This window comes from Corvus moneduloides, chromosome 7 (genome assembly GCF_009650955.1).
Source record: "Corvus moneduloides isolate bCorMon1 chromosome 7, bCorMon1.pri, whole genome shotgun sequence".
NCBI lineage: Eukaryota > Metazoa > Chordata > Aves > Passeriformes > Corvidae > Corvus > Corvus moneduloides.
In genome coordinates, this window is record NC_045482.1 from 36,335,514 (window position 1) to 36,358,263 (window position 22,750).

Genomic DNA, 22,750 nt, shown 5'->3' on the forward strand with positions numbered 1-22,750 from the left:
AAACTTGAGCTCTGAGCTTTATTGTATTTGTGGATACTAAGTGATTGGAGATGAGGCACATGTAAATTGCTTATAAAAGGAGGGTGGAATTGCTAAAATTGCACATGAACTACAGAAAAACGGTGTGCTGAGGCCCTGTCACAGGTTGCCCAGGGAAACTGTGGCTGCCTCGTCCCTGGAAGAGTTCCAGGCTGGGTTGGATGGAGTTTAGAGCAACCTGGGATAGTTGAAGGTGTCCCTGCCCTTAGCAGGGGGTGGAATGAGATGAGCTTTAAGGTCCCTTCCAATCCAACCCATTCAGTGATTTTATAATCCATTGTAACCTTTATTACCTATTAACATTCTCCTTCACAACTTTTATTCTTATGAAAAGTCACTTATTCCTCAACATCAAGCTTTCCTCTGTTCATTTCTGTATTTGTTTTAAACTGAGAGAGATGAATCCAGCCATGGGCTGGCCAGTGAGTGCCCTATTGTTGTTGTCTTCAAAATTCCAATTCAGTTTGTACTTTGTTTTTACAGAATCCCATGGTATTGCGTAAAACATTGTTATGTTATGCTGTTACTAGTTTGTGTCAAATCAGGAAAATAATTGGAGGCTACCATTCATCTCAGAATATTTTAATTAGTGGATTTCTTTATCTGTCTTAAATTACTAACAACTTCCTCCTTGCAACTAGATAAGTATGGAGGGCCTCATTAGTTGTCTCTACATTGCACTTGAGCACTGCTAGAACGGTAAGTTTGTGACTGAAACGTGAGTTTTGCTTTCAGTACATTTATGTTCTAGTCTCCCCCTCCCTCCACCATCCCCCCAATTTTCCATGTGAAACACAATGCTTTTCTGTTAAAGGCTGGCTTGTAATGATGGTAGGACTCTGTGAATACTAATACAGGTATTTGTATTCTCTACAGGGAGGGCAACATCAGTCCTGTTCTGTAAATACGTACAACAGTTTATGGCTTTCATGAAATATTGGAGGAATGCAAAGATGAGAAGTTTAGTAGCATGGTAAGAAAGCCAAAATCCAAACAATGCTTCAAAGGCTTTTAAAATAAATCTTTATGTTGGCGTTGACAAAAGTGAAGTAGTGCTATTTGAGACAGATTTTTCCATTGAGAGGCAATTTCAAAAGCACAATTATATTCATATTTGGCCAAAGTGGTGTCTTATCTGAGGCCACCTAGATGCAGAGAAAGATGAATTAAAGCACCAGCCTCTATCCAGAGCCGAGGGAGTTCTGGTATCCCTGTGGCTCCCAAGGAAGATTCCCCTCTCACATGTAAGCTGATGATTTATTCTGTAGTACAAAACCTCCCAGACATTTTACATGAAAAAATTTCTGTATTTCTGCTTTGGACCACTTTGTTCCCCTAAATTTAAGTATCTGCTTGGCTGAGGCAAACCATTAGCCCTCATTTAATACCAAGGCATGAAAGTCACTAATGCAACAAACTAATAGTTGAGGGCAAAATTTAGGGTTTGTTTGTTTTTTTTTTTTTAATGATAGGTTATTTCTTCTTCATTCCCTTTGGAAATTTTTCCAATCCTTGTAAGTATTTGTGAGAAAACTGAACTGATTCAGCTTTTACTTGAAAAGGAAAATGTGATAGGTCCAGCGTCTGTGTTTGGGTGATGCTGAATACCCATATAGGACAACCCTTGTCCTGTGATCCACCAAATAAAGTGGTAACTTCTACCTGTCAGCCCCCCAGCCTTTAGCAAAGCAGGAGCAATGAAATTGGAACAAGGAAAAAGGCTGGGAAATGGTATGGGAAGGAGAAGAGGATGATTACTTGCAAAGCTAAAGCTACAAATTTCCACTCCTACTTGCACGCCTTGGAGAGAGGAAGAGGAGGGTGATTAGGGTAGGTGGCTCCACTCTGCCCTGTTATTCCCTGGAGAGGTGGGGATGCAGCATCCTGGACTTTCAGACTTGTGGCTGTTATGGGATGGGATGAGCACTTTGGAGATTTGGTAGGAGCAGGCAGATTTTACCAGTTTCTGTTGCCAAGCTGCACACCACAAATGTGTCTGTAAGCCCTGAGAAATAAATATGACTGCAGCTTTGTTTATAAGTGGCATAAAAACAACAGAGACAGACAGTCAACCAGCTTTTATAAATTATAATTTTAAACCAAAAACATAATATGAGGTCAAGGCTGCTGCTCTGATTTCCAGGAATTTTTTTTCTTTTAATTCCCTGATTTTTACCTCTTCCTCTTTCCTGCACTTTTATCCATATTCAAATGTTCAAAGCAGAAATAAATGAGGAATAAGGAGTACCCTTCTCAGAGAGTAAAACATGAGGACTTCAAATTAAATTGTGGGGTGTTTTAGGTCTTTGATCAACTTCATGTTTTCCTGAGGGAGAAGGTGTGCAGCCCTTCAGCTCCTGTTGTTGTATTTTGGGACTTCAGCTAAAGACGTGTTTGTGAGCAGCCAAAATGGCCTTTGCAGCACATTGGGGGACACAGATTTTAAATCAGTTATTTAAATTAAAAAAAAACCACAAATCCCTAACAATTCCACTACTGCTGTAAAATTCTCCCAAAGTCAAAGGTGTAGTGCTTGCATTGCTGATATTGGTAGCAGATACAGGAATTCGTATGAACTTTTGCTAATTAATCTCAACAGTTTATTTAAATTGAACAATATTTGCTTTTGTTGTTTATCGTGCACATGTCCTCCCTTTAGTTTTTTTCTTTTTGAGCTTTCAAGGCTTTTATTGTGGCCTAATCCCTTCAAATGTACTGTATATCACATTTATGAAATGTATTGGTACCAGAGAGAAGCAGACGACTTTGTTTTTAAACAAAGACCCCGGGATAAGGGGCAATGTTTTTCCCCTCACAGGTGATGGAGTACGTACAAAGAATGCAGCGGATAATGGCAGTCCTGTCCTCTGAACAGATGGTGATGGTCCTGTTGCTAGGATAAGGCCTGAAGAATTTAGTTTTTAATTCCACATTATTTGCCTCAGTGCCATGAATATCCCTAGGTTTCCTCAGGCAAAAATACAACAAATACACAGAAAGAGAAAGAGAAGTGACATGCGGATAGAAAAGGAGACAGAGCACGGGAAAGGACTGGAGCCAGGTCAATAGAAGCTTTTGGGAAAATGTCTGCTCAGCTGTCTGCAATCACCTGGGTTTGAAAGGCAGGCAGGAAGGAAGATTGGTTTGGCATGAGAACGAGGCCTTTGATGCTTTAGATACTACAGAGAAAAATACGCATTTCTTCCCATTAGAAGTCTGTTGACTTTCCTAATTAAGATAAACATATTTCTGAAGAAGTTAGCTCTCACAGTACTACATTTGTAAAAACAACCATGCTTTTAAAATATATACACAGACAAGGACGTGTGCCAAGAACTAGTGCTGGTGTGGTCTTACAAATCACTTTACAGGAATATTTTTAAATCATTGCTTTATTTAAAAGTGAGTGAATTTCATTCCCTCCAGTCAATTAAATATCTAATTTCAACTCAAGTAGATAATAACCAAAGTATTTTTATATAAATGAATGAACAGTTAGAAAACTGTTAAACACACAGCCCTCAAGCATGAAAAATATATTCGTTTAACTGTTTTATTCTTTTATCACTAATTTACTACAGAGATTTTTGCACTTACATCATTTTTAGTTTTGGCATTGGGGGAAAGAAATCTTATTTTAAAAAAATTAATTCAGATTCAAATTCTCAAGGATCCCTGTACCATCTGAATTATTCCATCAACCATATTAAGGATGTGGTGGGATAGTGCTGGTGGAGTTGTGATTTTTCCACAATGGCAGTTTTGAAGGAAAAAAAAACAAAACCTGTGAAAACTTCCAGTGACCCAGTTCCCACAACAAAGCACGTGTTAAATGTTAAAAAACATGTTGAATTCATGAAAGGACACAGCTCCTGTAAAAAGGTGCAGTGCCTGAGGTTTGGGGGATTAATTGCAATATTCTCCCCTTTCTAGGTGCCTGCACAAAGCCAGACTGTATTAAGTGATTTAAAGGAGCCTCCATATCAGATGCTCTGGGATTGGTGAGTGTCTGGTTCAAATTGTTGATTTTTTTTCTCCTTAGTGATTCTGGTAATTGGAATGTGATCCATGCCACCCTCATCATGCTTTATCACACAACAATGGTAGTGAGAAGGAAATTACATGAAGAAAACACCTCACGTTTAGTGCCTAAAAAGAAGTTGAGGAAAATATAGATGAGACTACATGGGACAGAGAACACACCGTGTGCCAAAATGCATTGTATCTGTTATTTATATTTATGTGTTTATGCATATATATAATTCATGCTTTTGTCCTCAAAAATCAAGAGAATTTAATTTTATCAATAATGGTGTGTTGTGTTTCAGTGAGAGTTTCTGAGCTGGCTCATTTGGAACAGAAAATTTTGCAGGTCTTCAAGCAGCTCCTGTTTTCATTATCTATCTAGAAATACTGTTAAGTAATATAAAATGGATCAAAATTTATTGATATTCAACTATCTGAGTATCACATTGTCTTGGAACCTCCTAATCACCAAACACGCAAAAAAAAAAAAAATCACTAATACGCTCTCATTAATGTATTCTATTTCCAAGCACTCCTTCACTTTTTACTTCAATCTTTGGTGAAATTGATGATTGGTTCGTAGAATTTCTTCTCCCTCATCTTCATAATCTTGAAAAATATTCAACCAGCTTGTTGAATATTTTTGTTTCTTTCTTAGTACCTCTAGATGTTACCTGGCTGTTCTCAAGTCTCAGTTTTTCAGGGTACAGTCACTTGTTCTACCACATTCAGAAGATTCATAGAATTTTGCTTAATATTGGATGTTCATTAGAGGGATGTCTTGGGTGCAGATGACATCTGACTATCTGGGGGGACACAACTCCAACTGCTCCATGTCTTGGTGAGGCTGCTGAGTAGATGTATTTTTCAATTTATTGTACAAAATGATGAGGTGAATTTGGTTCACAGCCCTTCATGTGTAAATAAATAAAAATACCTCTGAAACTTGATTGGAGGTGAAAGAAACCATTTCCGCTGGAGAGCGGGAGAAGTGGTTTCCCATGCCGTTCTCTTTGTGACACACACAGAAGCCTTTGTGGCTCATGTTGTTTATCCTTCGTATTCTAAGGAGTCAGACACATGCCTTAAAATGGGATAATGTGTCACTTCTGACATTGCTCTTTTTCTATAGTTTGTGTTCTTTCCTTAAATATTGGCTGTTCTTTCAGAAGCCCATTGTGAAGAAAGATGTGTGCGCTATTCTTCTCAATTCCTGGTTCATAAAGTATCATCCACTGTGATCTTTTCAGATTATTAGAATGGAATCTAGATTGGAAAATGTCTTATTTCTTAATCTCATCACGAGGATACATGGATTTCCTTAAAAACCGAGTTTTCTTTGCTTTCTAATCTTAGACCATTTTTTTTAATACAAAAGCAAAAGGTGCCAGTGGCACAGCTACCTCATGTAATGAAACACATAGATTTCTCTTCTACTTATTTTATTTCTCGCATTCATCATTCATATTTAATGCCACAGGCATTTGACTTCTTAATTCCCTATATTGAATTGAAGAGGCATGCACAGCATGCACTCCAGTTTAATGACTTGTAATTCTTCTTCATTGATGACACACTTTTTCACCTGGAAAACTTGTGGTGCCAAACTTCTCTCACACGTGTGATGTAGTCAGTATCCTTAACAAGGTGATGATGGCTGGCGAGTGGAATGGCTGGAAAGTGTAAGGTCCTAACCTTAAATGCCTCTTGGACTGAGAGAACACTGGCCTAAGGGTTTTTCTGGTGAGATGTAGATATATATATACACACAGATATTATTTTTTTTGTATAGTTGAACCTCAGTTATTGACTTCTCTCCTGCTTGCTCTAGGACATGCCTCTTTGCTTATTCATTCTCTTTTTGTGAGCTAAATTTCAAGTAATACACAACTTTCCCACCCTAAGCTAATTAGCATTAATCTACTGAGTAGGTTTGCCAATAATATTTCCAACAGAAAGGTTTCGTAGACTTCAGCAGGGCTAGAAGATCATATGAATGATAAATTACAGTATCTGACGTCAGTATTTTGGACTAAGATATGATGGACTAAGCAGTATCCTGAATGCTATTGTTTATTTACAGACATCTCATAGGACTGTTGTAGTTAGGTTTAGTTACTTGTAAAAGCTTAAGATTTTGGAATAAAATATTCTGTGGAACTACAAAGTATTCAGGCCATTATAAAAACATTGCACCTTTCCAGGTTTTCAAAGCACTTTAGAAGCATTTACCAACTCTCACGGCACTGAAACATGGGAAGTCTTATCTTTTATTGATTTCCCAAGTGGGTTGACTGAGATGTTGAAGAGTTCTGGTTTGCTAACTGTGAGCACTCTGATAGCCAAATGTAGTGTCTGAAGGAAAACAAAAGATGACGCTGAATTTCCCCTCTAACTATTACAGGGAAACCCTTTGGAGATCTTCCCTCAGGAAAACAAAGGGAAAGACATGGAGATGAAGTTGCCTGGTTATTCAGTGAGACCACTCCTGAATGGGATCCAGGAGGATGTGGAGGGATTTTACAATTCAAGTCAGCTCCGGAGTAGAGGAAGAATAACCTTAATTCGAAACTTGCTAAAGGCATGTGTTCTTCGTGAGGATAGGTGGAATGTGGATGGAGGGGGAGAGGATTTTTTTAGAAGAGGGGCTAGGTAGGAGAGCAAGTCCAGTTTGGCTCCTTGTGTAGGCTTCAGTCACTGGTGATGAAACCTGTGAAGAGGGAATGTGCAACTTTTTGAATAGCACTAAAATTTCTGTTCCTTAGTAGTGTGGTTATTGAGATTCTCTTTCTTTCCTCCAATGAGACCCTGTGAAACCATTTCCTGCCTGGCAGGGAACTCTCTGTATGTGCCTATCTGTGTCCATGACTCCAGTACAGCAAATCCACAGCTTGTTCTGATGATAGAAGACTTTATTTGTTGCTGGATGTGTAGTGGAGAGCAGGAGGAAAGCTGGATGTTTCTGGTCCTCATCAATCTAACATCAATTTTTCAGCAAGCTCCTAGAAGTGAAAGAAGTTATACTTGAGTGAGTGCAGTGATCATGAGAAAATGAGTGTTATTCTGTTCATGAATGATGATTTAACTCTAGTCTTAGTAATAGCCTTGAAGTTTTCCTTTGGAATATATCCTAAAGGATTAAAAAATAAATGTATGGTACACGTTGGAAAAGATCTTCAAACATTTCAGCATAGAAGTACAAAGCTTATGTCTGGGAGGGATGTCAGAGGTCGTCTGGTTCCAGCTCCTGTCCCAAGGCAGGAGCAGCTCTACCTAAAATGTGCTTTGGTTGTCAGGTGGTTTTTTAGCCTTGGAAGTTTTCTGTTATTTTCATAACTTTCCAATAGTTCTCCCTTCTGCCCCCCACCATTGAAGATCTTAATGTATTTAGTGTTCTGATTTCTCTTTAGTAGTTAGAAATGTCTCAGAAAGTGGTTATTAATAAATCATTAAAGGTTTGCATTTCATTTCCTTGCTGCTCTACTACTCTTTATTTCCAATCATAGTACAAAGTCATTTTGAAAACGGAAGGAAGGAGGAATCTTTTACAACTGAGTCAAATCTAAACGATTGGGGGTAAACCCAGAGATTTTTTTTTCTTTGCCTGGAATACTCTTTGTTATTCAAGTTATTTGCTTAGCTAAAAGATTTCTTAGCCTGATCTTGTTTTATCTGGAATCGGTGAAGAAGAAATAATCTTGCATGCAGGGCTTTACAAGCTGCATATCTTGAACATGGAGTCACTTCACCAATAGGGCTTTCCTGGGAATAGGGAATAGCAAGGTTGAATATAAGGCTTGATAACTACAGATATTTTCAGTAGCACCAAAGGAGGTATGGGAAGTGATGAAAAAACTTATGAAAGGTAAACGGACTATAATTCATACTAAATATCTCCCCTTGTGCAGAAGCTCTTTTTAAATTACTCAGATAAATGAGCTCATTTATGGAATGTTTTGTACTGCATGAACTTATATGGGCACCTGTCATGTATATATATTTTTAATACTGAACTCATATAGATGGCTTAAAGTCCCCCTTGCCCTTTAGTAAATTTAAATCTCCCACAAAGCTGCTGTACAGTAGTCATAAAGAAACATTTATGGTTCAACATAATTTCCCTTCATTTCTTTTTCTCTTTCCTTAAAAAAAAAGGCAGTTTAAAAGTAATAAAGCACTTCCTTCTGTAAATCTTTGATCTTTTTTCTTCCTAAGGGAAGATTAATTTGTAAATATGCTAATGGATTTGTATAATATGAAACCTTCATAAGAAAAACTACATTAGTTCATATGAATGAACACATCTATCTTATTCAATTTATAAACTAATGGCTGAGAGCATCAACAATGCATTCTGCTCAGTCTCGTGTCCAAAATCACTGCCTGTGATTCAAAGACAACAGAGAATTTTGCAAAGAAATGTAAGCTTGACAGATGTTATTTTCCCTGACTATTTTTTTTTAAATTTGTTTGCAACAGTGAGATTTGCTGCTGCTGTAGCCAGGTGAGTACCCTGCTCTGAAGAAATCCTGTGTGATAGGAGTTGTATCATGTGGATGTAATGCATCCAGCTGCATGCCTTCCTAAGGAATCCTGGTGGTCTCCAGCAGGGTGCTGAGTCTGTAAGCACAGTGATCCCTCAGGCAGAATCCCCAGAAACTGAATGACAGCAAAGTGTTCATCCAGGTGGCTCACATAGCTGGGTAGCTGACCCTCACCAGCTCCTCTCTGGGACAGTGATCCTGCCACTTTCCTTCCAGCTGAAAGGCTCGGAGGAGTTTGGTTCCACCAGTGCAGGATTTGGATGCAGTGATCTTTGTGGATCTCTTCCCACTCAGGATATTCTGTGCTGTAGAGTCTCTCTACTCCCCCAGCCACTGCGGCCGCACTGGGCCAAAACTGCCCTCTCTGCTCCGTGGCAGGAGGAGATGGGATGTGGGCGAAGATTTCATGGGGGGGATTCAGCCAAGGCAAGTGCAAGGAAAAGTAGTTCACTGGAACCTCCTCGTATTCCTGTTTGTGTCCTGGGTGTCTCCAGGCATTGCAGAGCTCCGTCCTTCTTCCCTTTATTCCCCCAAGCCTGCAGTTCACCTCTTTCCTTGATTTTGCCTTTATTTGACTTATTCTGGTGCTTAGCTGAGAATCCAGAGAGGGTTGGGGTTTGCTCCAGCCCTGCCTGCTGGTGAGGCTGTGGCTCCTCTTCTGGGACCATGGGATTGGCAGTGGAGAGAACATGGAGAGGGTGGGGTAGAACCTTCTGCATCCATCATTTTCCTTCTGCTAAGGTCTCTTTGTTATTTAATTTTCTCCATGATTTTTTCTCCTGGTGCTCCTTTGTCTCTTTTCTTCTCTGGACTAAACAAACCTAATAGAAACTTGTCATTATTAAATGAATGTAAAAACCAAAGTCTGTGCATTGATTCAGAGGAGCTGTGCTGTATGGTCACCCCATGGCACCCCAGCCCACAGGGAAATGGCTGCTCTTAACCATGGGCTCATCTCTCTGCCTCTCCACAAGGAAGAACTCCAAATGCTTTGGTTTTATTCCCTTCAATATCTGGCATATTTTTTAATACAAAGTGTGTGGGGAGGATTTAAATTGATTTGAATTTAGCCCTAATTTTGATCCAATTTCGTTTGCAGAACGAAGCTCAGCGCCGGAGGAGTCCAAGTGGTGTCCTTGTACCTCTAAGCACCTCTAAGCTTTATACGGTGATTTTTCGGGCCTGGTTTATTAAGGTAAGCACAGATATGTTGAACTTCAAGCCAGCATAGCCAATGAAGGATTGTTTGATGTGCTCGGGGTACTCAGCGCTGCGGAGCCGCGTCGTTAGCAGCTTCTTTTCCCAGGGGCTGACAGATTTGTGTCCGGCTCCAGCTCATGGCTTTCATCCTGCTGCCATAAACAAAAGGTGTGCATTTCTTCAGGCGTGGAGCTTACCCAGACTCCTTCCCTCGTTTGATGCTATCGTGCTCTGGATAAGAATAGAATTGTAATATGCACCTTAAGGCAGGAGAAGAAGGGGCGCAAGGAGGCAACCCACGGCTGATTCCTAATAGGGGTGGGTGGGAAGGAAGTGTCAAGTGCTGCTCAGAATAGATTAATATTATAAAGGGGTCTGGAAAGATCAGAAATAGAGATTCAGATCTCTTTTTCCCCTTTCTTTTCTCTCCAGGAAATTCTCTCCAGGGCTTCTCAATAAGAGTGGGGACGGAGGGTGAGCAGAGCAAAACTGGTGGGAGAGACGTCGCCGCTGTAACGAACAGAGCTGAGCCCGCAATGCCAGAGATTCTGTTCTCTTTAAAAAAGAAAAGGCAGGGGGTGGAGGGAGGTTTAGGCTTTTCTCTAGCAAAGTTTTCTTCCCAACAGTCAAAAATAATAGAAAGTAGACATAGAAGAGATCTGTTAATTGATCTTGTCCATATCTTGCCCAACACAGGGTTATTCCCTGCAGCATACTTACTAGTGCTGAGCTCAGCTTTGTTTTTAAAACCTCCAGTGACAATCTCCCGAGGGAAGTGGTGAAAGCCTGACTCTACAGCCTACTACATCTCCTTGTCGATCTGCTTTGCAGAGGGAGACTCTCACAAACCAGGAAATATTTTCTGACGTTCAGCCTACACCCCTCACTTTTTTTTTTTCTTTTCATTTCTGTCTTATTAATTCTATTTATACTCTTCTGTATCATGCAAAATAATGTCCTTCCAGGAGCACATCATGAGTTCTAACACCAAAAGGTTATGTTCTTGAGAAAGAAGAGCTTTGCCTCATGTTGGTTCTTTCTCAACCAAAGTAAATGCATAATTTAATTACCTGATCCATTGCTGGTTCATGGGTGGTTGTTAAACACCTACTGCAGGTAGAAGTTTAGGTCATCCTCTAAACTCAAGAGATTCTGCATGAAAAGAGCCAATAAATCAATAGAATGAATCCTTAGCATTTTTTAAAATTTAATTTCTAATGCCTATATTTTTTTTTGTTTTACTTCATCAGTAGAAGCCTTTCTGCAAAGCATGTCCTTTTTCATTGCCTTTCCCTCGCTCCTAATCTTAGCACTAGATCGTGATTTGGTCAAGGTCCTATTTAAATAGTTTTGGGGTTGCCAACATGGTGTGTTCTGATATTCAGATCTCATAATCCAATTTTGAAATTAAAAAGCTCGGGGCAAAAACACTCACACAACTGAAATGCATGTTTTTGAGCACTGAGCCAGTGTTTTCTTAAGAAGAATGTACCAAACCTCCTCTTTCTCTTCCCAATTAATATAACAACTGTCACGCACAAAATCTCCCTTTTTAACTCATGCCCTGTGTGAGCACAAGAGACAGCGGAAATGTAAGCTGGGCTATGATTTGGGGAAGGTATCTGAATTCCAGCTGAATGCAGAAAATATGCAGAAGAGCAACTGATTTATAGTGCCTCATTTGCTGTCTTAGCAGAACGATGTTCTCTGTATTCCCAACAATAAAAGCAACAGTGAGGAAAAAATAAGTCAGCGTATTTCCCTCCCATACCAAGGCTTTTTCTCCCCTCTGCCCAAGTCATTATTTCAAGTTTCTCAGTATTAAATCTAAAGGTTCATCAACTCACATCTTTACAGCTCTGTCTTTCTGTATACAGGACCCTGTCTGCCTGTTTCCTCTATTGCACTATTTTGTTTGTACTACTGTAATCATTTTGCTGGCCCAGATCTGTGTGGGTGTGCTGGCAGCTTTACAACAAAGTTACATGGGAACTGAGTTAAGGTTGAATATTTATTAGAAGAAGCCATCTGGCGTCAGGCTGTCTGTACAGGGGGGCTTATTTCTTTAGTAGTCTCTCCTTTTTCTTTCTAGCTCTTCCTCCCTCTCTCTCCGTTTCTCATTTACGTGCCGCATATATGTGAAAAGTGGAACACACATCTTGACATATTGATTTGATTCTTGATATTTATAGCAATTAACCCCTCTCATGTGATTATCTCTGTCGCCTCACCCCATACCTCTCTCTCTCTCTCCCCCTCTGTTCCCAGGGTGGGGGAATGCTTGGGGTCTGTTCCCGTGGTGGCAGCCCCCTGGATGCTGCTGAGCTCCCACTGCAGCCCCTTCCCGCTCGTGCTGCTTCTCATAGGCTCCGGGCAACTACAGCTTTGCTCAAACATCTCTCTCCTGCTCTTTCCACACTTTCCCTCCTCCAGCTTGTGAGCTCATAAAAGAGTGCTGTGCTCCAAAATCTCCCAACTCACCATATTAAACAAACTAGCCAGCAGAAGGGTGTCCGTGCTATTTCACCATTTGTATGACATCGCCAGGCTTCAAAGTGCAGCACTAAATTGCCAAAAGATGTTTACTTTACTTGCTTAAGAGCTCCTCGTAATTCAATTGTTCTCTCTCCCGCAGTAGAAACACACATGCATCCTGAGCCGTGCTCTTGTGAGCTCCCACTAGTTATTTACCCACGGGCTTTCCTCCGTTGTTTTTTACACAGTGCTTGACTTTTTTTTTTTTTTTTTTCAGGGGCTTCTGTCTCAAGGTAATTTGTTTTTTCTGGGGTGCTCAACCGCAAGGACCTTGAAACACGCAGCTGTCTGGCTGCCTTTTTTCCCCCCTCGCTAATAGACATTTAGTGTTTTTTCCAAAATAATAATTTTTTTCCTTTTTTTTTTTTTTTTTTGCTTTTAAACATGCACAAAGCTGGACATCCAAAACTGTTGGTCACCTTGGAAAACCTTGACCTATTTTTCCTAGCAGGCCAGGGAAGCTGATACAGTCAAGCTGGCAGCCCTTTCCCACCATTCCTGACTTTTGTAAGTTAATATTCCGGCCTCACAGCCTTGCATAACCTCCTCGTTCATCGGTGTGGTGGTTTTGGTGGTGATGCCAGGTGGGAGAAGAGGAGCACTGGGCAGTAGAGATTCTTTCCGCTGACAGAAACAGTGAGTCACTACTGTCCTGTGATTATTCCCTGGCCTTTTTTTGCCAAAAGCTGCCTGCAGGGATGAAAGGAAAGTCCTTTCTCCATGACCTATGCCGGGGGTTAGCAGCCTCCCAAGCTCCGGCAAAGCACAACACGTGGGCTGGTTTTGAGCAGTGTATAGTAAGGAATGAGGGCTGGGAGCCGTGGTGGCTCCAAGGACGTAAACTGGGAGATGTGGTGGTTCCCATCTCCAGCCTCCCACTGCTTTCCCTCTGGTTGGATGGTTGGCAGCCTGTTGTCTCCTCCCCCAGGTAGTTTCTCTGGGCTTGTCATGTCTTTTTGTATGTTTAATCTGGGAAAGAAAAAAAATAAGGGTTTTTCCATGTGGTGATCTAGGATGGATGAGCAACAGCCCTGCTTGTGGGAAAGGGATGGGGAGTGGAGTGAGGAGTTGGGAGCAAGGCAAGGAGGAGAAGGTAGTGAGGGATGGGTGATAAAGGAGGCTGGAGAGAGGAGCTGCTGAGCTCATATTCCTTCCTCTTTTCTGAGCTTAAATGAAGGGGGCTGCTCATAGCCCACAGTTATTCTTTCATCCGTAATATGAAAGGGGGCCAAGACGGGTACTCTGGTGAGTGCCAGTGGTCTTAGCTCCTGATTCTCCAGCCAAATGGGAAAAGGAGGGTGAATCATGTATGTAGGCTTTGTTTTCCATGTCTTATGCACAATGACCTGAGTCAGCCCTGGATCTGAAGCCCACCAAACTTCCATTGCCCAGCAGAGTGGAAGGGTTGTGTCTGAATCAGTGGGCAAGAGACATTGACTTTTTTACTGCTGTTAATTCCATTTGTCCTTTGGCAAGACATTTAAGTCATCGTGTCTCATTTGTAAGAGCATAATGATGATTGTCTTCAACAAATATTGCAAAGTAAAGGCTACTGTTGGTAGTAAAATTCTCTGAGGTGCTCAGAAGAAAAGATTTATCAAGGTGTGTAGCTCAGTTTCCTCTGTCAGGCCTACAAGTCTGGCAGCGATGCTTTCTCACTGATATAAACCCTATTTTCTGTACCAAAGAACAGGCAGAGCTGCTCATTACTGGTGTGAACAAAATATATAAAAAGCAGGTCGAGTTCAGGTTTGCTTTAAAGCTTGTTGCACTTATCAGCTTTCCATGCTCTCTGGACAGGCAGCCTGAGTATTAATCTCTGGTGAAATATGTCAGTGCTTGCCCTGGGTTGGTGTTACACAGACCAGACCAGATAATGCCTGAGCAAGGACAGTAACAGGTCAGCAGCTTCTGACAGGGATGAGAAAGCAGCTCTGGATGAGTGTTCGGGAAGGAGCAGGACATGGGAGAACCTCAGTGCCAGATTGAGTACTTTAAGCAGTGAGTACTGTCACCAATTAAAATAACCATAAAAAGCCAGACATTCCTCACTGGAATAATTCATAACAGATCCCCAGTGCTGCGTTACCTTTCAGCAGAGCTCTGTGAGGGAGCCATGGCCTCTGCAAAGTATAGATCTGATCAGGAAGAGAGGCAGAGAAAAGCTTTTTCCCATCCCAGACCACACCATCTCATTAGTGTCACTCTGTGATGGCACTCCTGAGGCTCTTTCCCCATTTCTAAGAGCAGCACTGCTTTTCAGCAATCCCTGTTCTAGTGTCCCCCTCCTTCCTAGGACAGACACCCAGAGAATAACCCTTCTGGCTGATTTGGGGTAACTCACAGAGCTGGTGACTGGCAGCATCCCCTGCCACCTCTCCTGTCCTATAAAAACACCAGAAGTGCTCCAGGCGTGGATTGGGAACTCCCCCAGAATAGAGGCGAGGGGAGATAGAAATGCAAACCAAGACAGCAGAACCACTGAGGTCTGTCCTCTGCTCACACCCTTGGAAAAATCCCCTTAGTCCTTTGTTTCAAATATTACACCCAGAAATCCCCAGAGCAGCTACTCTAATGTGTAAGCACAAAGTAGGAGAATGTGGGTCTTAAATGTCTGCCTTCAAACTGACCAGCAGCTTGATTTCCAGTCCCAGAAGTGAGGAAATACTTTAGATTTGTCTGTTCCCACCTTTCCAGGTAGTCATTAAAACTTTCCATTGAGCCTTTTTTCTGTTTGATCAAATTTACCTGTAGCTAAACTCATTACTTTTGTTTTTAAACACACGAGTATAAAGGTGCTGGCATGCATTTGAATGAAAAACACAAGTTTAATAATAATAATGATAATAACAGCAAAGTAAAATACAGACTTCAAAACATGAATCCGGGCACTGTGATTTGTCTTGGAAGAGCTGAGGATCTGAACTGTAGTAGGACCACGTGGCCTCTGTGGTGGAGCAAACCCTCCCAGCCCAACGGTTATTCAAAGAGAGAGCCAAGTGACACAGTTAAATAACAACTGTGCTAAAATCCTCAGTGCTTCAGTGTTTTGTAAAAAAGGAGGAGGTTGTGACAAGAATGTATTTTGAATTTTTGAGTATGAAGTGTTTTCGATACCAAACCCAGCCTATGCAGTATCCATATTCTGTTTGAATGACTGTTTTTTACACCAGTGAAACATCCTTGGGATCCTAAAACTTATTTTTTCAGATGTCAATGTGCCCAAACAGGCCTGCTGCAGATAAGACCCTTTTATAAGAGGGATTTTTGCTGCATCCCCGGTCCCTCAGAGCACCCTGGCTGCTCCCATGGGGCTGCACCAGCCCCAAATACTCCACTTATGAAACAGAATGTGGTTTAAAACCCAAACTCTTCTCTCTACTGCTTGTTTAGTCCAACAAAATGTGTTTTATTGTTGTTTCTTGACTTTTTCTTCGCAGACACAATTCCTCTAGGCTATTGTTATTTCAACAAAAGGAGGGGGAGGATAGGCTCAGCGAGTCACTCTGTGGCTTTCTGGTGAGGAATTAAGAAATACTCTAACAGTTTAATAATGATAATCTCCAAATAGTTCATAACGGCATTAAGGGTAATTAATGACATTTGAACAGTAAGAGTACTTAATCCCTAGGGAAATGTGATAGCCACAATTTTATTTACATCTGAAGTTGTTTCAAAGGTAAAGGGAAAAGATTAATCTGTTTTTAAAATGGTTTCATACTTGCACTCTTTCAGATTTTATCCTAATTTATTGTAAGCAAATAAAAATAATAGTTTTTTCACTAATAATAAAAACTGCATTCATGTTAGATCCAGCATTAGGTTAAAAATAAAGAGGAACTCTTATATGTTTCCTGTGGGATTAAGATTTTCTGAAAATTATAAATCACCAGTGATACTGTGGTTTACAAAGAAGGATAACTTCTTCTAAAAGACCCACATATTTACATTTTAAAAACATTTTTCATAGCCTTTAGAGCCATTAAAAGAACTTAAATAATTTTGAGGATAAATGCTATGCGCTTTACCTTTTATGTTTTAGCAGCAGTTCTTATTTTCTCTCCACACAGCTGACCTCCCTAAACCTTTGAAAAATGCTGTTACATCCTTTTACGTTTTCACAATTTTACAATGAGGGGAAAAATAGCTCCTGTGATAGTTTTTGAGATAATACTCGAAGCAGCCTGATTCAGATGTTTAGCTTTCTAAAGTCAACAGAAGGAAAAGGGTTTCATTGACCTTGGGTTTTGAGAATAAATAGGATAACACCTGATTCGAGACAGGAAGCTTTAGCTGGTGTAAATATGCAGAGCAAAGCAGAGGGTGTCAATCCAGTTTGGCATTTGAATGCAGCCTCTGCTCTTTTGGTTATGCTCTTGAGCCTGTTTCTACTTTTGGCTCTTACATTCCACAGAACTTCTGTAAAATCAGCAGGGACAGTGCTAATAAATTTATAATGTTGTTTTGTATTTCTGAACATAGTACCTCAGTAATTAAGTGAAATATTTATGATGAATATAAAACAATGCAAATTCATTTGTTTGCCTGAAAGCCAGCTTGTTATTTATTTAGATTTATCTTTGAATGATTCTTAAATTGAATCACAGTATGAATGAGGGTGATATTTAAAGCAGAGAAAATTTGCTGTAGTGTATTGATGCATCACACTGTATTAGCTAATGTTAAAGCTATGCAGAGGATGATTAAAAAAAACCCCAGAAAACAAAAAATATCTTTGATCTAAGAATAATTCCTTTTTGTCTTTTTTTTTTGTTGGTAGGAGTTCCACAAGCTGAATCAATTTCCCACTGCTGAAATCTTTAATAAATCTTATGTTTCATTATAGCAAGCTATGCATATGCAAACTGGATCCTGAATTGCAGGACAGGTAGGTTCAGGATAATGTGATCTAATTTTCACCTCAGCTGGCTATGTTTTCTTTCATGGACTACTACTTCTAGTAGTTTTTATCATTTACTGTTTTCAGTCCTCTAACAAATTCTAATCCAATGAATGTAGTGACCTATGAAAGGAAATGTCTGTGCAGTGTCCCTGTGTTGATGATTATGAACTAAATTGTTTACTTCAGTTGGATCTTTTTCCCCCTTCCCTAAGTGAAAAATATCTTCCAAAAATAACTTCCTTTGCAAACATAATGCTGTTGCTCGCCTCAGCTTTCTGCTTGACAGTTATCATGTTCATATCATGACTAAGGAAGGTAACGAAAAAAAAAAGGAAAGATACGTATTCAGTTTGAAGAGGATATTTTACTTGGAAGCCATTATGTGAGAAAGCGTTGTGTATCCACTAATTGGAGCAGCTATAGATTTTTATTATATTTTATCTAATTTTGGATGGATTGCTAATGTGCTGAAAAATTATAGGGGCTCACAGGTGGGAAGACTTCACTAAGAAGCACTAAAGCAGTGTGCGATAGGAACACATCTTCTGCTTCTTGCCTGGTCTTGGTTTTGGCAAAACAACCTTGAGCAACCAAACGTGACCAACTTTTACATAAATTGACCAAGTACACTTTCCATAAGGGTCTGTCTTACTGTCAAATCTACAGCCAATATGGCCATTACTTAGGAGCTTTATTCCTCAGTTTTATCATCATTTTATGTTTATTTTATGAGCATATAGATAGATTTTAAAGTAGCTTTGGCTCATTACATGACAGCATCTAGGTTGTGATGTTCAGACCGAGAGCAGGGCTCCTGGACAAAAGCAGGGAATGAAGTTTCTACCTTATGGTGTCTTATGTTGCCACCAAATGTGCTGCCACCAGAGCACATGGACTGTGATACATGAGCAGGTGGGGGCACAGGAATGAGCTGTGTGTGTCAGCGTTGATCTGTGACGTGTTCAGCCCAAGGTGAAGGTAGGCACCCGCAAGGATTTGCAGGTTGGCATTTCTATTTTTTGTTGGTTTCCTAATATCTTAAGAAGGAGATAAAAAGAAGACTGGAGAAAATGTGGGGCTTCCCATAAGGAAATGGGAAATCTGGTTACCTGGGATATGGAGAAGGCTGAGCTACTCAAGGGCTTTTTTTTTGTCTCAGTCTTCACTGGGAACAGCTCCAGCCACACCACCCAAGGTGCAGAAGGCAAAGACAGGGGCTGACTGTGGGAGATCAGGTGTGAGATCATCTAAGGAACCTGAAGCTGCACAAGTCGTGGAACATGAGGAGACATATCTATGTGTGTCCTGAGAGAACTGGTGGATGGAGCTGTTGGGACCCCGTCCATCGTGTTTGAGGAGCACGGCAGTCCAGCGAAGATCCCGCTGATTGCAAAGGTGAAACTGAACCTCCATTTTTAAAAAGGGGGAAAAAGGAAGGTGCTCACCTGTGCCCAGCAAGATGATGGAGGAGATTGTCCTGGAAACTGTGCTAAGGAATATGTAAAATAAGGAGGTGAATTGTGACAGCCAGCATGGATTCACTACAGGCAAATAGTGCCTGATGTGATAGGATTAGAGTGTTGTGGATGAGGAAAGAGCAACTGATATCATCTACCTGGATTTGTGCAGAGGATTTGACGCTGTCCTGCAGGACAGCTTTGTCTCTAAACTGGAGAGATTTAAAGGACTATGTTTTCAATAAATCACCCATGCCTGCTGCTCACTTTTTGGGCTCTTAAAAATTATCTGAAACATGCTGAAAACATAGAGGAGCACTCAGTAAATTTAGTTGGCTTGAAATGTGCTACTGCGTGTTACTATGAGAATGCTGTTCAGAGTCTCTTGCTGCCACATGCGTCTTCTGGAAAACAATTTCCTTTTTGGAAATGCAAATCAGGCACTATGGTTTGATGCCATAAAAGGACTGGGAAGTTTGAGTCCTTTGATAGAGAAATGTTAGTCACAGGAAAGGTAATTGAGTGCTGTGCTACAACATTCATTGCTGCAGAAATTTAATGTGTGATTCTGCCTTGGAAAACTGAAATCCAGACATGATGGGCAGTCCTTGTCCCTTTTCCTGTCCCTATGCTAAAAGGTCTTGCTAAATTTCCTTCTTTACAGGCATTCCCAAGAAAAAGATGAAGTTGTCAGCTTCAGTAAGTACAACAATGCTCCTCCTCTTCAAACCTCAGTGGCATGAAATTTTCAGCTTTTTTTCATTTTTAAGGTATAAAAAATTATTTCTCCTGGTGGATTGCCCATATGGAGAGATTTAAAGAAATATATGAGGCACATTCATAGCAAAGAACAAGTGAATGTTCCCACTCTCTCAATTACTTTTGATTAAAAAAAAAAGGTATTTTGAGTAAATCACATCATTTTAGGGCTGTCTCAAGGCTTCAGAGCCTTGAGCTGGCAGTGGCACAGAGGTGGGGGGTGTGTCATGGAATGGTATGGGAGGTGAAGTCCTGTGATCATTTCCATCCAGCTCCAGAAAGGAGGCTAAAAAAACCCTCTTTGAAGGAATATTTTGGTTAACGTTATATTTCCTGATATTCCCGGATCACATGTGCAGTAGAGTCACGAGATTGTTCAAAAATCTAAAAATAGAGCTCAAAATACTCAAAATAGGATTTCAGTGGTATAAATAACAATTTAAATCAGGGTGCAGAAATAGCTCGTGCTCAGCTCCTTGTCTCTATGCCGAGCCCGATGGTGGTGGGGCAGTGGTGGCAGAAGGGCTCCAGCCCACGCTGTCACTCCTTGAGCTGTGCTGCTCCTCTGTGCTCCCCCATCTTGCTCCAGATTCCAAGCTCACCATCATACCCGTGGCCATGGCTATGGTTGGGCTTCATAGAATCATTGAACGGTTTGGGTTGGAAGGGATCTGAAAGATTATCTCGTTAGAGCACCCTGCTGTGGGCAGGGAAGCCTTCCACTATCCCAGGCTGCTCCAAGCCCCGTCCAACCTGGCCTTGGACACTGCCAGGGATGGGGCAACCACAGCTTCTCTGGCAGCCTGTGCCAGGGCATCACCATCCTCACAGTAAAGATTTTTTTCCTAATATCGTGTTTAAACCTATTCTTCTTCAGTTAGAGTCATCTCCCCTTGTTCTGTCACTCCAGGCTCTTGTAAATAGTCCCTCTCCATCTTTTCTGTAGGTTCCCTTCAGGTTCTGGAAGGCTGCAATTAGGTCACCCTGAAGCTTCTCTTCTCCAGGATGAACATTCCCAATTCTCTCAGCCTTTCCTCATAGCAGAGGTGCTCCATCCCTCTAACTCTCTCCGTGGATTCCTCTAGACTCACTCCAAGACCTCCAAGTCCTTCCTGTGCTGGTGACACCAGAGCTGAAGGCAGCACTGCCACGACTCACCACGGTGGAGTAGAGGGGCAGAGTGACCTCCCTAACTGTTTGGTCAATATAAATAGTAATATTTTACTGAGCAGACATATTAAGTTTTTGGCCTTGGCTTGCTGATGTCATTTCAAAAAAGTAGTTGGAAGTGGCCCATGAGAAGTTAAAAGTGCATTTATTCTGAGAAAAAAAGAAAAGGAAAATTAAAAAGAAAGCTATATTTTTTATAGTAATGACTTAAAATGTCAGATGGGCTTTGCTATTGAACCCTTGGTATGTTTTTAGTAAGGGGACTACTCGTTCTCCCTGACCCCCACAAGAAACCCACCCCAAACCCACATTTATGTTGTTAATAGCCTAACTGCCTCAGTCCTAAGATGTGACTCTCTGCTGTGGTTGACAGTGCTGGGGAAATAGCTGGCTAAGTGATTCTTGGATTTTAAACCACAAAATGCTGGTCATGAGTCCAATATTCACTTTTCAACTTTGGGAGGAACAGGACTTTGACCTCAGAAAAAGCCCAGTGCCTGTACTCAATATCCTCATGGATATCTTTTTCTTTAAAAAACATATCTATGAGGAATAGACCATAAGATATAAAGAAAATAAAAGTCATAGACTATGGGCTAGTAGTGAAGTCATGGTAAAAATAAAAAATGACAACGTAGAAATGAGAACTTAGAAACCAGATTTCACCCAGAAACTGAACTGCATATATTTTCACTGTTCTTATTGGCTTTCTGAAAGCCACTTGTTGCTAACAGAGTTTTATCTCCATACATTTAAGTCGAGATCAGATACTATGCCAGTAGCAAAAATTTGCTTTAATTACAAGATGAAAATAATTTTTAGTGAAAATTGAAGTCATTTAGGTCTCAATCCTGCAAAGAGTTTTATGCTTGTGTTTAATTAGTGTTAATGTCTCTAAGTAGTCCCATGATGAATCCTATTGATGAAAATGGTGCTGCTCAGCTTGGGTACAGCTAAACACATAAATATGTCTTTGCAGGGTTAAGGCTTGGTTTGCAATTGCACAGATTGATTTTCACTCGAGGTCTTAAAAAGGAAAGCTTGAATTTTGTGTTAGAAATACATTTTGATTTCACTGTTCTATTGCCCTGGTCACTAAGATAAAGGCTGGACATAGTAACCTGTTGATTCAAGTACTAAGCTACACACAGTCCTTGCTCTCTACCCTAAGAAAAGGTTTAAAATCCTTATCATTCCACTGGTCTGACTTCCACCCTCTCCTAGCCTGCCATTCCCACTAACAAAAGTATTTCCACTACCCCTCAGAGAAAAGCAAGGCCAGAGCAAATTATTCAGAGTAGCCACCTGCTTCTACAGTGTAGATCATGTAATCAAAGAACAAGAGCACTACAGTGATGGAACACTCATTTTGGATAGCAAATAATTTATCAAATATTGAGAGGAACAGCGTTCTCAGTGTTTGGAGAAAGAGTGATCCCTGCTTATCAGTTGGTTAACCATGAAAAGGTCAAATATTCTGAATCTTTGATCACACACTGCATTTGTTGTAACCCAATACTCCTCCCAAATTAAAAAACCAATGAGGCCAGAAGATGTTTGTCCCATTAGCAATTTGAAGTGAAAGTCTGCAAATAATTAGATTTCTAGGATACAGTAAACTGATAAACATTTTAAATTATTAAAGATATTAATAAGGAGCACTGAGGAGTTATTTTTCCAACTAAGAAATGATTTTCTGATGAAAGGGAGAAAAATTATTCTGTGCCAGTAAAAAACTTGTATGTGCTGATGATGAAAAGCCCATGAAATTAAGTAAAGTTCCAAGTGATAAAATTTTATTGTCTTGGAAGAATATATATTTGAGAAACACCTGTGCACACCCATTCTCATAATCTCTCTCAACATTTTGAATTTCTATTACAATTTTTCTTAAAATTCAGACCATCAAAGTGACTCCTTTCACTAGGACAACTGAGATTGCACACACAAGGCTGAGAAGCTTTGGGTGGGGATGTTTGTCCGTGGGTATTTCATCATGAGTTATGCCAGACTAAAAATAGAGCTTTTCCTCTGCTTGGTATTCTATCTGCCTTTGCTCAGTTATGAACATAAAGAGAGATATTAACTTGCTTACATTAAAAAATATATATTATATT

At 40.5% G+C, this 22,750-nt stretch overlaps 2 long non-coding RNA genes across 2 annotated transcripts in view; one reads left to right on the plus strand and one right to left on the minus strand.

Moving 5' to 3' along the window:
• The first annotated feature begins 3,873 nt into the window (after window positions 1-3,873).
• Window positions 3,874-22,750, plus strand: part of LOC116446630 — a 146,499-nt gene continuing 127,622 nt past the window's right edge. Inside the window, exons 1-3 of the long non-coding RNA XR_004241293.1 lie at window positions 3,874-4,040; window positions 8,545-8,569; window positions 9,709-9,804. This is a non-coding gene — a long non-coding RNA (uncharacterized LOC116446630). The remainder of the gene's footprint in view (window positions 4,041-8,544; window positions 8,570-9,708; window positions 9,805-22,750) is intronic.
• LOC116446631 lies at window positions 6,960-11,047 on the minus strand. The gene is made up of 2 exons (XR_004241294.1): window positions 10,880-11,047; window positions 6,960-7,067 (listed from the first exon to the last, which is right to left on the minus strand). It is a non-coding gene; the product is annotated as an uncharacterized LOC116446631 (long non-coding RNA).